Raw genomic sequence first — 14,294 nt, forward strand, 5'->3', positions numbered from 1 at the left:
TCTACGCGAGCTAAGCGTACCCCAATGGTACGTGTGTGTGCACGCATCGTTTCCCTATCGCCTTTAGGCTCTACGCGAGCTAAGCGTACCCCAATGGTACGTGCGTGTGTACGCATCGTTTCCCTATCGCATTTAGGCTCTACGCGAGCTAAGCGTACCCCAATGGTACGTGTGTGTGCACGCATCGTTTCCCTATCGCCTTTAGGCTCTACGCGAGCTAAGCGTACCCCAATGGTACGTGCGTGTGTACGCATCGTTACACCATTCAATGTGTAGCATTGGCAATGGCAATGTCACCATACTTGTGTGTGGATTTTAAAAAATGCATAGAGAACAACTAGGGGAACAGTGTACTGTTCAAAATGCAACCAGGTTGTCATGGATACAGAGTTTTTTTAAACTCCTACAGGTGTCCTGGAAGAATCAGTTAGCAAAAAGTATACAATGTTGCGAAAGTTGTTGTTCTGCTCTGGCTCTATTTTCAAACCATGCATATGTGTGTAATGGGCTTAGGTGTGATGTGATTGGATGGAACATAGGATGCAAATTATGGTGGCCTATCACACACTACTCCTTGGACTCACATACCCTCTGCAGCACAGATATAAGGCTGCATGTGGCTGTGGGAGGGCACTTGCCTGCACAACATTGGTGTGCTAACCACAGCTGCTGTCTCTGAATCCTCTGGACCCTGATCAGCTGAACATGGAGAGGGCACCTGCATTCACTGATAGTGAGAACAAGGCCCTGCTGGATGCCCTCCTGCCAAACTTCAGCAAGCTGTATGGGAGACCAGAGGATCAGGTGAGTGATGTGTGCAATACCTTGGAGTGTGCACCTGTTGTGTGTGTGACATCATAGCCACTGTGTAGTAATAGTGGATAGATGCAATTTTGTTGTGAGTGAGTGCCAGGGTGCACAGTGTTGTTAGAAGAGAGTTATTTGTTGTAGTGTGGTGTGTGACAGCATGTCACGTGCTGCATTGCACCCAGATATAGCATATATTGTTCAGTGAGTGTCATGCTCAAATAGTGTTTTACAACCCTCATGTAATCTGTTGATTTTCAATGTCATGCAAAGCAGTTGTGTTAGCACACAGGCCACATACTCCTGGACAATGATGCTAATGTGTGTGCCATACGTTGCCCTGTTGTCCTCATGTATTTTGTGCACATATGGGTGTCTTGGGAACATGCACCAGGTATACTGATGTTCTGCAACTTTACATTTGTGACAGGTATCTGCCTATGAGAAGGGTGAAATCTGGGTGGACATCGCCAGGGCTGTCCGGAGAGAGGGGGGGCCTCGCAGGAGGCTTCGAAACATAAAGAAGAGGTGGCAGGACATCCGGTGCTGGAGCCGCCGCATCGCCCGAGTCCAGCTGAAGCTGGAAGCTCCACGCCGGCATGGCGGCAGCCGCCAACTCACCCCCAACATGCTCCGGGTCCTGGAAGTGGTGTTCCCAGACCTCCATAGGCAGTTGCAGGAGGGACAGCAGCACGAAGGGGGTAGGTACATGTCTGTTTGTAGTCATGTGTGTGTGAAATGGTACCTGAAGAGCTCTAAGGCATGGTCACACTCCCATAGTTTGAGTGGTGTGGTCAGACAGGCAGTTCATGCATTGGAATTCGATTGTCCCTCTGTCAGCAGCTGCTTCTTTACATGCCTTGCCCTACTCCACAGTAGAGGTTTGCTTTGGCTAATGCTTGTTTTTGACATGTACTCCTATGGTGCAGTGTCTCAGATTGCATCTTCCTTTGCACATCATCATGTTGTAGGGGGGTATGTGACACCTGTTCGTACCTTAAATGTAGCACCACATGTGCACTATGTCTGCCCTTCTTCATATTGTAAAAAACAACAAGTGATGGACTGAATGCGGATCAATGTCACACACTCCCCCAGTCAAAAGATCTGGGCCCAAATCCATCGTTTTTTTGCACTCCACACCACCCTGGGTCAGATAATGGCTTTATGCAAATCAGCTCTGACCCTGTTGCCCCATGGGAACAGTCCAGTCCGAACTACAACAGCCATATCTTTCCCAGACCGGAATCAAGCATCCGAGGACCGGACCGGTTTCGAGGTAACACCTCTCTTCAGCCCGGCTAGCTTGACTCCAAGTGGTATGGAGTGCCTGGGACCCACGTCTGGGCATCCCCAGCGCACTTAGGGCGGCAATTGCAAAAAACAACAAGTGATGGACTGAATGCGGATCAATGTCACACACTCCCCCAGTCAAAAGATCTGGGCCCAAATCCATCGTTTTTTTGCACTCCACACCACCCTGGGTCAGATAATGGCTTTATGCAAATCAGCTCTGACCCTGTTGCCCCATGGGAACAGTCCAGTCCGAACTACAACAGCCATATCTTTCCCAGACTGGAATCAAGCATCCGAGGACCGGACCGGTTTCGAGGTAACACCTCTCTTCAGCCCGGCTAGCTTGACTCCAAGTGGTATGGAGTGCCTGGGACCCACGTCTGGGCATCCCCAGCGCACTTAGGGCGGCAATTGCAAAAAACAACAAGTGATGGACTGAATGCGGATCAATGTCACACACTCCCCCAGTCAAAAGATCTGGGCCCAAATCCATCGTTTTTTTGCACTCCACACCACCCTGGGTCAGATAATGGCTTTATGCAAATCAGCTCTGACCCTGTTGCCCCATGGGAACAGTCCAGTCCGAACTACAACAGCCATATCTTTCCCAGACCGGAATCAAGCATCCGAGGACCGGACCGGTTTCGAGGTAACACCTCTCTTCAGCCCGGCTAGCTTGACTCCAAGTGGTATGGAGTGCCTGGGACCCACGTCTGGGCATCCCCAGCGCACTTAGGGCGGCAATTGCAAAAAACAACAAGTGATGGACTGAATGCGGATCAATGTCACACACTCCCCCAGTCAAAAGATCTGGGCCCAAATCCATCGTTTTTTTGCACTCCACACCACCCTGGGTCAGATAATGGCTTTATGCAAATCAGCTCTGACCCTGTTGCCCCATGGGAACAGTCCAGTCCGAACTACAACAGCCATATCTTTCCCAGACCGGAATCAAGCATCCGAGGACCGGACCGGTTTCGAGGTAACACCTCTCTTCAGCCCGGCTAGCTTGACTCTTCATATTGTGGCACTGTTCTTGAGTCTCAACAAGTGTTTTATGCACAAGTCAGCCTCAGTGGCCTTTGTCCATGGTACACTTTCTAATTATCTTGTGTTAGCTACAGGTGCACAATGTACATGTGCTATATTTTGGGCTTCTGCATACTCACACTGGGCAGTGCGTGTGTGCATATTCTCAACATCTGTGGCATGTTCTTTGTACATAGTATTGATGGTTTGCCACACAATGTGACTTTGGATGTACAAAGCGGTGATGGCAGTGTGAGGTGATGGAAGACTTGTTTCAGGTCCCAGGATGGCATCACATGGCAGTTCGCCCAGGACTTTTCTAATGTGGCACAGAGTCAAAGGGAATCAAACATGACCAGGTCTTGATTTGGGTGGCAGGGTTGGCTAATGAACTGTTATGCATCATCAGCTATCCTGTTGTCAGGCAGTGGATCATCATTGTGTCTCTCATACAAGTATTTTCCTTGCCTATACCTTGTCTCCTACCTTACATTGAGCTTTGTGTCTATGACATTTCTCCACAAGTAGAATTGTCATTAGGAAGAGTTATGTGTCATGTGACTCATGATGCATGCCATGTTGAGGAATGAGGCCAAATGATTTGCAGCTGATATGTCTGATGTGTACAGGTGACTGATATGTTTTCATTCTTCTCCTTGCTCACAGCATCATCATCTGAATCTGGAGGAGACACAGGCGCGGACCAGGCGGAGGGACACACCGACAGTGCCACCTGCTTTGAGGTGTCAGAGGGAGGCAGTGGCACAGAGTGGGAGGAGAGTCTGCAGGCCGGACGACATGTGACTGACACATCTTACCATGCCGACGAATCCGAGACAGACTCTCAGGAGGGGGGGGAATATGCAGCAATGGTCACTCATTCATCTTCGGCTGCCCTCCCCTCCTCCAGTCCCATCTCCAACCTCCCAGTCCTTGGTGTGCCTAGGGTCCGTGCTAGCCCCCGTGTCTCCTTTGTTCCCGGCACCGCAGCCCCTGCCCCTGTGTCCCCTGCTGCCCTCAGTGTTGAGACTCCGGCAGATTGCTGTAGGTCAGACATCCATGCTGTCTGTCCTCCATGGACATACACAACTGATGACACAGGTGGTGTCGTTCATGGAGGGCATGTCATCAGCCATGTCTGATCTGCGTCGGAGTGTGGCTGCCATTGAATCAACACTGACGGCACCTCTCTACACCCAGCAGCATCTGTCCCCCCCCCCCCTCCTTCAGAGCCATCCACCTCTGCCTCTCACATACCTACACAGCATACGCGCACACGCCACAGGTCAGACACACCCAGCGCACACACACAGCATAAGAAGCTCAAAGCTCCATGCACACAGTCTCAAGGGCAAGTAGGCACACCCACAGGGAGAGAGGAGACACCTCACACACGCATCCACACACCCAGTAGGACAGACTCACAGCCCTGTACCTCCACCCCCAATGTGTCCCCGGGTTCAGGTGGTAGTTTTTCCGCCCTGGCTGAGGTGTGCAGCCAGGTTTTTTAATCTACTTTCGGCGAAGCCCCAACCAGTGTGGATGATTCCACTACACCTGCACCCACTCCACCTGTCCTTCCCTCTCCTGTCCATGCGGTGCCGGAGCATTCCACAGATGGTGCCCCCATAGTCAGCACAGCTGATTAAACGCCATGTGCAGGCAGGTTTGGGTGAGATGACACCCATGGAGGCACAAACTGTTGCAGAGACTCTATAGGACTGGCCATTGGCCTTTAATGAGCGAGGACTCTCATTTGCTTTTCTTTTGTGATTCCGCTGAATAAAGCTAATATTTTCATTTTCAGATTTGTAGTTTGTGTGATGATGTCTGTGACTGCTGGGTGCCTGGGAGCTGGTGTGATGTTCACATTTAGGTCTACTAAAATGAGTCTATCTCCTGAGGGTAATGAGGTTGCAATGGTATGTTTTTGATGTACGAGCTGGGCACTGGTGGGCACTCTGATGCTGGGCACTGGTGGGCACTCTGATGCTGGGCACTGGTGGGCACTCTGATGCTGGGCACTGGTGGGCACTGGTGGGGGTCTCAGCCACACACACACTCTGATGCTGGGCACTGGTGGGCACTGGTGGGGGTCTTAGCCACACACACACTCTGATGCTGGGCACTGGTGGGCACTGGTGGGGGTCTCAGCCACACACACACACTCTGATGCTGGGCACTGGTGGGCACTCTGATGCTGGGCACTGGTGGGCACTCTGATGCTGGGCACTGGTGGGCACTGGTGGGGGTCTCAGCCACACACACACTCTGATGCTGGGCACTGGTGGGCACTGGTGGGCACTGGTGGGGGTCTCAGCCACACACACACTCTGATGCTGGGCACTGGTGGGCACTCTGATGCTGGGCACTGGTGGGCACTCTGATGCTGGGCACTGGTGGGCACTGGTGGGGGTCTCAGCCACACACACACTCTGATGCTGGGCACTGGTGGGCACTGGTGGGCACTGGTGGGGGTCTTAGCCACACACACACTCTGATGCTGGGCACTGGTGGGCACTGGTGGGCACTGGTGGGGGTCTTAGCCACACACACACTCTGATGCTGGGCACTGGTGGGCACTCTGATGCTGGGCACTGGTGGGCACTGGTGGGGGTCTCAGCCACACACACACTCTGATGCTGGGAACTGGTGGGCACTGGTGGGCACTGGTGGGGGTCTTAGCCACACACACACTCTGATGCTGGGCACTGGTGGGGGTCTTAGCCACACACACACTGATGCTGGGCACTGGTGGGCACTCTGATGCTGGGCACTGGTGGGCACTGGTGGGGGTCTCAGCCACACACACACTCTGATGCTGGGCACTGGTGGGCACTGGTGGGGGTCTTAGCCACACACACACTCTGATGCTGGGCACTGGTGGGCACTGGTGGGGGTCTTAGCCACACACACACTCTGATGCTGGGCACTGGTGGGCACTCTGATGCTGGGCACTGGTGGGCACTCTGATGCTGGGCACTGGTGTTATGCGGTGCATTACCGTACCCCGAAGTCGATGACGTAGGTGCGGTACGTCTCCGTATTACACTGGTGTTGTGCGGTGACGTACCGTACCCCGAACTGGATGACGTACATGCGGCACGTATAACACTGGTAGAGTGCGGTGACTTACCGTACCCCGAAGTCGATGACGTAGGTGCGGTACGTCTCCGTATTACACTGGTGTTGTGCGGTGACGTACCGTACCCCGAGCTGGATGACGTACATGCGGCACGTATAACACTGGTGGAGTGCGGTGACTTACCGTACCCCGAAGTCGATGACGTAGGTGCGGTACGTCTCCGTATTACACTGGTGGAGTGCGGTGACGTACCGTACCCCGAAGTCGATGACGTAGGTGCGGTACGTCTCCGTATTACACTGGTGGAGTGCGGTGACGTACCGTACCCCGAAGTCGATGACGTAGGTGCGGTACGTCTCCGTATTACACTGGTGTTGTGCGGTGACGTACCGTACCCTGAACTGGATGACGTACATGCGGCACGTATAACACTGGTAGAGTGCGGTGACTTACCGTACCCCGAAGTCGATGACGTAGGTGCGGTACGTCTCCGTATTACACTGGTGTTGTGCGGTGACGTACCGTACCCCGAGCTGGATGACGTACATGCGGCACGTATAACACTGGTGGAGTGCGGTGATGTACCGTACCCCGAAGTCGATGACGTAGGTGCGGTACGTCTCCGTATTACACTGGTGGAGTGCGGGAGTGTGTGGTGCAACGTACCCAGACATGACAGTCGTGCAATGGAGATGTGCCCGTGTGGCAACACGTACAGGTATGTTGGAGTTCGTTGTACTCACCTTCTGCGCCGTCGTCAGTTTCTAAATACGAGGTGGTGGGCGTACAGGATAGGGATGACACGGACGATGGCGTTCATGTCCTGCTTGTCGTGTACCGGGTGCCGGTTTTGCCGGAGTGTGGGTTTACGGTAGTTTGGAGCTCTCGTAGCAAAAGAGCCGTACGGAGTGTGTTCAACACGGATCGTACTTCCTGGGTCGGAAGGCGCGGTCTATTTACGTACGGAAGCTGCGTGGTGCGTCAGCCGACTGCAATTCGTATGGATTTCCGATTTGTACGGTGTTTTTTACGAGTCGTACGGAGTGACGCTTTCTTTTGTGATCGTACTTGCTGAATCGTACGGGGACGCCTACAGGTGCGATTCGTACGGGGAAAAACGCTCCGAACAGCAATTCGGAGCGCTTTTTACCGGATCGGAATCGACACCCTGGAGGTATCACTGTCAGTACTGAATCTACAGGTAATGGGTCAATTGTTTGCACAGTTTTCTCAATCTGTGTTTCTCTCTGTTTAACAGAGGCAGTAGCCCCTGTAGTATTTACTGGTGCACTATTTTCAGTATTTTTCATGGGAACCACATAAAGTGGTGGACACTCAGTTATCAATGCATCCATTATTTCATTCCCTGAATCATTATTTATTTGAAGCTCTTTATCATCACTAATTCCCTTCTCTTGTATCTGGTGCTTTACCTTTTTATCCTCACTTGCTTTCTCTCTTGCTGTCTTTTCCCACATGCTTAAGGCCTCAAATTGTGCAGCTTTAGATGGTGTCTTTATTTCACATAACACTTCCCTTAATTTGTCAATAATTTGCAATTCAAAAGTACCATCTTTTGGAAACCTCAAAGCACCTTCTTTTTCAGTAATCTTGCACCATTGTTGAACCCACATACATGTATTTTGCCCCAAATTGGTAGACATAAAATGCACAGGTGTTCCTTCAGGAGCATCACCAATAAAAAACGATTTTTTCACTTTACCTCCTAACAGCTTCTTTAAACCTTCAAACATTTTCATTTTTGCAATAGTTCAATGCAATTTCTTTTTTCCAAAGCTGTCAGTCTCAATTTTAGTCAGTTTCACTCCTACCACTGACCCTCCACAAATCCTTACTGCAATATTTTCTTAATCAATAACTCTATTAGTAACAACATAAATACATTCGCTACTCTGTCTGTTGTGCTAAATAAAGGATAGATTTATATTCACTGCGAGTAACACATTCCGCTTACCCTTCACAAAGTAAGACCTTCCGTTTACTCTTAAAACACTACAGGTAAATCCCTTCCGCTTACCTTTCACACAAGCTCAGAAAAACCTGCTACTCCTTTGGACTTATCCTTCAGGATATATCTTAGGCCAAAGTTTCACCAGCGAACCCTTTTGCTGTCAATCAAGCTCAGAAGAACCTGCTACTCCTTTGGTATGACCCTTTCTATGTGATATCAGACCAAAGTTTCACCAGCGAACTCTTTGCTATCAATCACTCACACAGAAATAGTCCTAATTTAACACTGCCAGCCCTACCTAGCTTCTCAGTGTTATTCCAACAGACGAGTAACCTCAGTGCAGTGTGGCTTCCATTTACCACCCGCTATTCCTTCCCGGGATTCCACAGGTGTGCATACCTGCGTGTTCCAGACAACATAGAACAAGACACTAACTTAACATGAAGAGTTAAAACATGTAATCAGTAACCAAAAAAAGTATGTCCTATGAAATTACCAATATAATCAATAACACCATCAATTCAAAATGAGAATATTTCACAAACAATAAAAAAACTTAATATTTTCAACACTTCAAAAATACATGCTAGCATATTAACAACATTTCACAACCCTATTGATACTCACACCACTTCTTGCATCACCTGCCAGTACTGCTTTGCCAGTCTTCAGGTTCTGAGCATTGGAGTCAGGAATCAGGACTTGGGCATTTATCTAACTTGGGCAATTATTTTACTCCCCTCTTAAGGTCAATGATCCATTAGTTGAATAGTTGATGGTGAAATCAATAATCATGAATCACCAAACTAATCAATAATGACCATCCTCTGCTTACCAAAAACTGATGGGGCGGTAATTTCTTCTGGTAATTTCTCAATGTAAAACCTTCATGCTACCTCTAATTTACCGCTCAAAAGGTGTTGGGCCCTTCACACCATGTATTACCTTCAGGAGACTTTAAATAAACCTGAACAGTCAAAAATGCAATTTATTATTCAAGCCAATAAAGAGAGTTGTTGAGTATTTAAAGGGTTTTATTTTCTATTCAAAAGTAAATTTTTCTCTGACCCTTTATTCATTAGTAAAATATCAATCAGGTTACAGAATTTGGAGAACAGGAAAAATATCAATAATACAGAACACATTACAGTCTGCATATAAGCATTACATGTAGTTATGAAAATGTGGCGCACAATTCTTAAAGAGTTTGTAAGAAAAATAGTCTTGCAAAGCTAATCAATGATTAAATAGTTGGCAAAAATCTCCCATTAAGAGAAATAAATGCATAAGTCAAATAAATCTTTTCAGACCTAATTAATTAGACAAAGCATAAACTTAAAGTTTAGCATCTAAATCTAAAGAGCCTTTCTATCTGTTGCTGCTCATGTGCATCTCTGTGTCTAAAGAGCAAAAAGGAGGGAGACAGCCCGCCCTTCACAAGACCTCAAAGGAATGTGGCCTGATGTGCCAAGATATGACGTGGAAGCAAGAAACCTCCCCCTGAATCTCCTCGGACGCCCAAGGCTGCACCCGTGACGATCTCGTACCTAACCCATAGGATGTCTGGCCTAATCTGTTCCTTCTCTCAAGAGCTCACACAACCCCTAATGAGCCCAGAAGCCAGCTGAGATGAGAAAGCCAGCCCCCATCCAGAGAGGACATTATTTTATACCCTAATTATTGGCAGACTACACAAAGATGTAGCATCTTTCAGGAAAACCTGTACGTGATTGGTCAGTCATGATGGCATGAGTTGTCACTCCCCTGACTCATTCTAAAATCCTGACTTTACCAGTTTTAACAAAAGAAGCATACATGAATAACTACATTTATAAACATTTGCAACATTTACTAGGAAAAATGTTTCATTCTAATTCTCTTCCTTCCACAGCGCAGTCAGATGGACACTTTAACTAACACTGGTACATTGGCACAATCACAAGAATGTACAAAGTTCAAAGTGTCCTTAACTCCTTTAGGAAAGCTGGTACAGTCTGCGCATGCTCTCTTCTCTTTAATGGAAGCCATAGCCTTGCTGGATTCACAGGCAGCCATTTAATTGTAGGCCCCAAAAATAAAACAAACACAAAGATAATATTAATTGCATGTAAATCAGCCCATTATGTTTCCCTCTCTCATACTAATACCCCTTATAAATGTTTACCTAGCCAAGCTATTAGTGAAAAGCAGCTTTTCTATTATTTATGACAACATGCAAAATAAATGTGAAATGTGCAACATACCATTTTCATGCATTTAGTGTAAAATTTAAAAGCACGCACAATTAATATAGTGCACACAGCAACATGCATTAGTGTTTTAGATAGCTTTTCATGCAAAAAGCATTTAGTCCCCTGTGTAGTGTTTGGCACATTTGTTAATTCACACACATTATAAAAAGAGGTGTTATTTAACTGAAAATATTTATCAAAATATGCAACAAGTCAAAGTCCTTTAAGACAGAAATATGGGATGAGCTGGGAAGAGAGAAACACATTCTATTAATCTTCAAAGGTAAAAAGGCCACTTTTCTCTACATTGGAAAAAACACATGTTAATTCAGCAAAAGCATTTCAGACTGAATAGGCCTCACTTTCATTGTTTTTCATGTGCCATGTTTTTAACTAGCACCAAAATGTGAGTGGCAATTTAAATGCAGTCTGATGCACAAACAATAAAACAATGCCTGACTGCAGATGAAATCTGCTCCATCAGGTCTACCCGCGGAAACACAGTTGGAGGGTAGTTGTCATTCAGCTACATGTGGTGTTTAGATGAGCTCCATTTGCAACATGAAATGTGTTGGCCCAATTACTGATAAAGCAGAGGATGGTGAATGGTATGACGTGTGGAAAGAAGGGTGTCAGGAAAAGTCAGTCAAGTATAAAATAGGAGTTATGCAGTACAACATTGGGAAAGAGAAGAAGCAAGCTATGTTTGTGGAATTCCAGTGTAAAGTAGGGTCAGGGCACTTTTTCCCAACACTGAGCTACAACTCTTGTTTCCTGGATATGTGCATGTTCTTCAATTACTTCTTATCTCTATGTGATGTTGTTTCTGATGATTCATTATTTATCATTTTTATTTCTTTATTTTAAAATTTCCAACTCAAACAAAGTGGTATGTTAGATGACATGAGTGTAATCATAGAATAACAATCTGTTATTACACAGTGTGAGACTGAGGCATCATTCATGAGATATTCCTTGACTTGCCCGTCCCCCACCAACTCTCATAATACAAATTATCCAAAGTTAATCCTTGTACAATTCAACATTGAATTGGGTTATGAGGTGAGATCTACGAGGTAATCATACAAAGGTGATCATATGTTGCTCAGGCGTGGCAAGATATCATTATATAGAGCTGAGTATTCACGCCAGCCAGCAGTAGGTAGGTAGGTGCAGGCTTATTCAGCTACCTCATGGACATTCTATGGTTGCAGAATTGGAGCGCCATTGCAGTCAAATGTTGTAGGGATTTCTTTTACGTACCCTAGCATTACGATTTGGAGGGGAAATCTGAATTTTATTGTGCATGATTTCACAAACCCTTTTCCATACCTTTATCCAATATGCTTGGTTTGAGGGGCGGAGACACACTATATGTAGGAGGTGTGCATTAGGGGTGACACATCTGCAGCAGTTTGCAATTTTTTTGTTATAAATATTTTAGCATGTTGTGAGGTGTCTAGCATGCTGTTTGAATGAATTTCAGGTGGATCAATCTGAATTTGTCATAGGGGAAATTTATTTGATGTGTTTGCAGCAACACGTCCACTGGGCATCCATGGATGTGTCGGAAATCTTGTTCCCATTTACTCTTCATAATCAATTCACCTTGGAGTAACCTATTTATCCTGCAGTTATACATTATTGTGACCAGGCGGGCTTTACTGGGAGTTGTGATAATAAGAGTGAGTAGCTCCCACTTGAGAGGCTGTTTCGGCCTCATAGGGAACCACTCTCAATCAACACTTCTCAATCGGTTAGAGTGCTGTGATTATCGACAAGGAATTAAGCATATGATAGAAAGTGGCCCATCGGAAATAGATCTCCCAAAGTCTTCAGGTATTTGATCATCCGAGGTTTCAATGGCATTGGAAGTCACAAATGATGGACTAGCAGTGTATGTGGCGAGTACAATATATTGGTGTTTGTTAGTGTGGATATTCTAGACCATGCCCATTTGTTGCACTCCATTGTTTGGGGAGACATGCCTGGGCAGTAGTGCAGAGTACAATGGAGTCCAGTTGTCTGAAGAAGGTCTTATTGAGGGGGATGGGACTATTCTGGAAAAGATAGAGCAGTTTAGGAAGGATGACCATCTTCATTAACACTATTTGTCCTACTATCAGGCGCAGTTTAATCCACCTCTAAACCAACCCAGTGATGTTGAACATGCATTTACCCTAATTTTCCTTCATGAGCATGTTGATGTTCTAATGATATTGAACATTTAAGTCCATCTCACACAAATTCTCTTTATTGACTGAACTTAAGTCTTTAAATAGTTTTATCATTGATATGGGTTTGATGTAGATAATTTAACTTCTCCTTGTTGACAAACAAAGGTCCATACCACCAATGGCAGGGGTTATTTAACCCTTTGCTGTTAGGCATCCCCCCACCCCCCTGTGCTTAGCCTTTTTTTAATATTTGGAGTAGTTCGTGCTTAGGCCCGTGCAACTTTTTGTACACATAAGGTATCCACAGCAAATTTGCACCCTTTTCTTTCAACATCATAGGAATTTTAAAGGTATCCAGGTTTGTGGATTCCACTGGAGTGGACCCAGAAATTAGCCAAAAGGCAGCTAAATTGGTTTTTTTGTGGGGAAAAGGGGGGAAAGGGCTGCAGAAGAAAGCATATGGTTTTTCCACTGCAAATGGTATTTTTCAGACCCCCCAGGATATAGCAGCATGGATTAGCAAATTTAGCGGCACAAAAATGGAAATTTAGCAGCACAAATATGGAAATTTAGCGGCAATTTTGCGGCATTTTATGTGGCCATTTTTCCTACAACAAACACAGATATCTTAGTTTTTTTAGTTATTTAACAACATGAAGCTATTTATATTTGGTTTCTTTACAATGTAGACACTTTGGGGCAGATTTACAAACCCCTTGCGCTGCTTTTACGGCGCCGTTGCGTCACTTTTGTGACGCAGCGGCGGCGCAAAAGATGCACCATGGTGCGGGGTATTTACAACGTGACGCCGGAGAGTACGGCCAGGGTGCGGATAGTACGGCCCATGTGCACAGATTCCGGCCCAACTGCGGATGTAAAGATACGACTCGCAAACGATCTCTGTAAATACTAAAAGTCATAAAGTTAGACCTTTGTCTAAGATTACCTTTGGGAATCGGCCCATAAGTTTCTCATTGCTTAAATGGGTGTAATTTCTGATATTTATGTTTCCCTCGTCTTCATTGCTTGATTTGCTTGTGAGAAAGTGTCATTCATAATCGTTGAAATGTAACTCATATTCACACTGAAAGTATGTCACACATAGCAATCTGAAGCCTTGACAGTTATGCTGTTTTATTTGCGAATAGAGGCCACTATTATTTTGGCGCCAGCGCGTACTTTCTGTTCCAGAGGACACTGCTTGTTGTGTAGTGTAGTTCCTAAAGTCCCAATAGGCTCTGCGCATTGGAATAATATATTCAGCAGTGTAGACGTAGGACTGAGGTTAACTAGGTCTCTACTGACTATATTAGACTTAAGTTTTTGCCAGCTAGCTCAGAGGTCACTAGAAACTTTCTAGAATAAGCGAGGAGGAGTTTAACCTCCCTGGATAGACAAGAAGGGATTTAGTTTCTGACAACCATAAAACATGACAACTTTGCTCTCCCTGATTAAGAGTATATCTCTAGAGTCGTGTGAAAACAAAAGACAGCTATTTCACTCAGTCAAAATGTGCGTACTTAGTTTCACCAGAATGCAGAGAAAAGACAGACGGGCGTTTTCAATAAAAGGTGTTATTTATTGAGCAGTCTTCTTCCTCATACAAGAGAAATGAATTGCCACGATTGTAATGCTCATGGTAAAGTAAAGTGTGTACAGTAAAAGGAGGATTATAAAATAATACTGTAAAAGCATTG

The sequence above is a fragment of the Lissotriton helveticus genome, chromosome 11 (assembly GCF_964261635.1).
Source record: "Lissotriton helveticus chromosome 11, aLisHel1.1, whole genome shotgun sequence".
Lineage (NCBI taxonomy): Eukaryota > Metazoa > Chordata > Amphibia > Caudata > Salamandridae > Lissotriton > Lissotriton helveticus.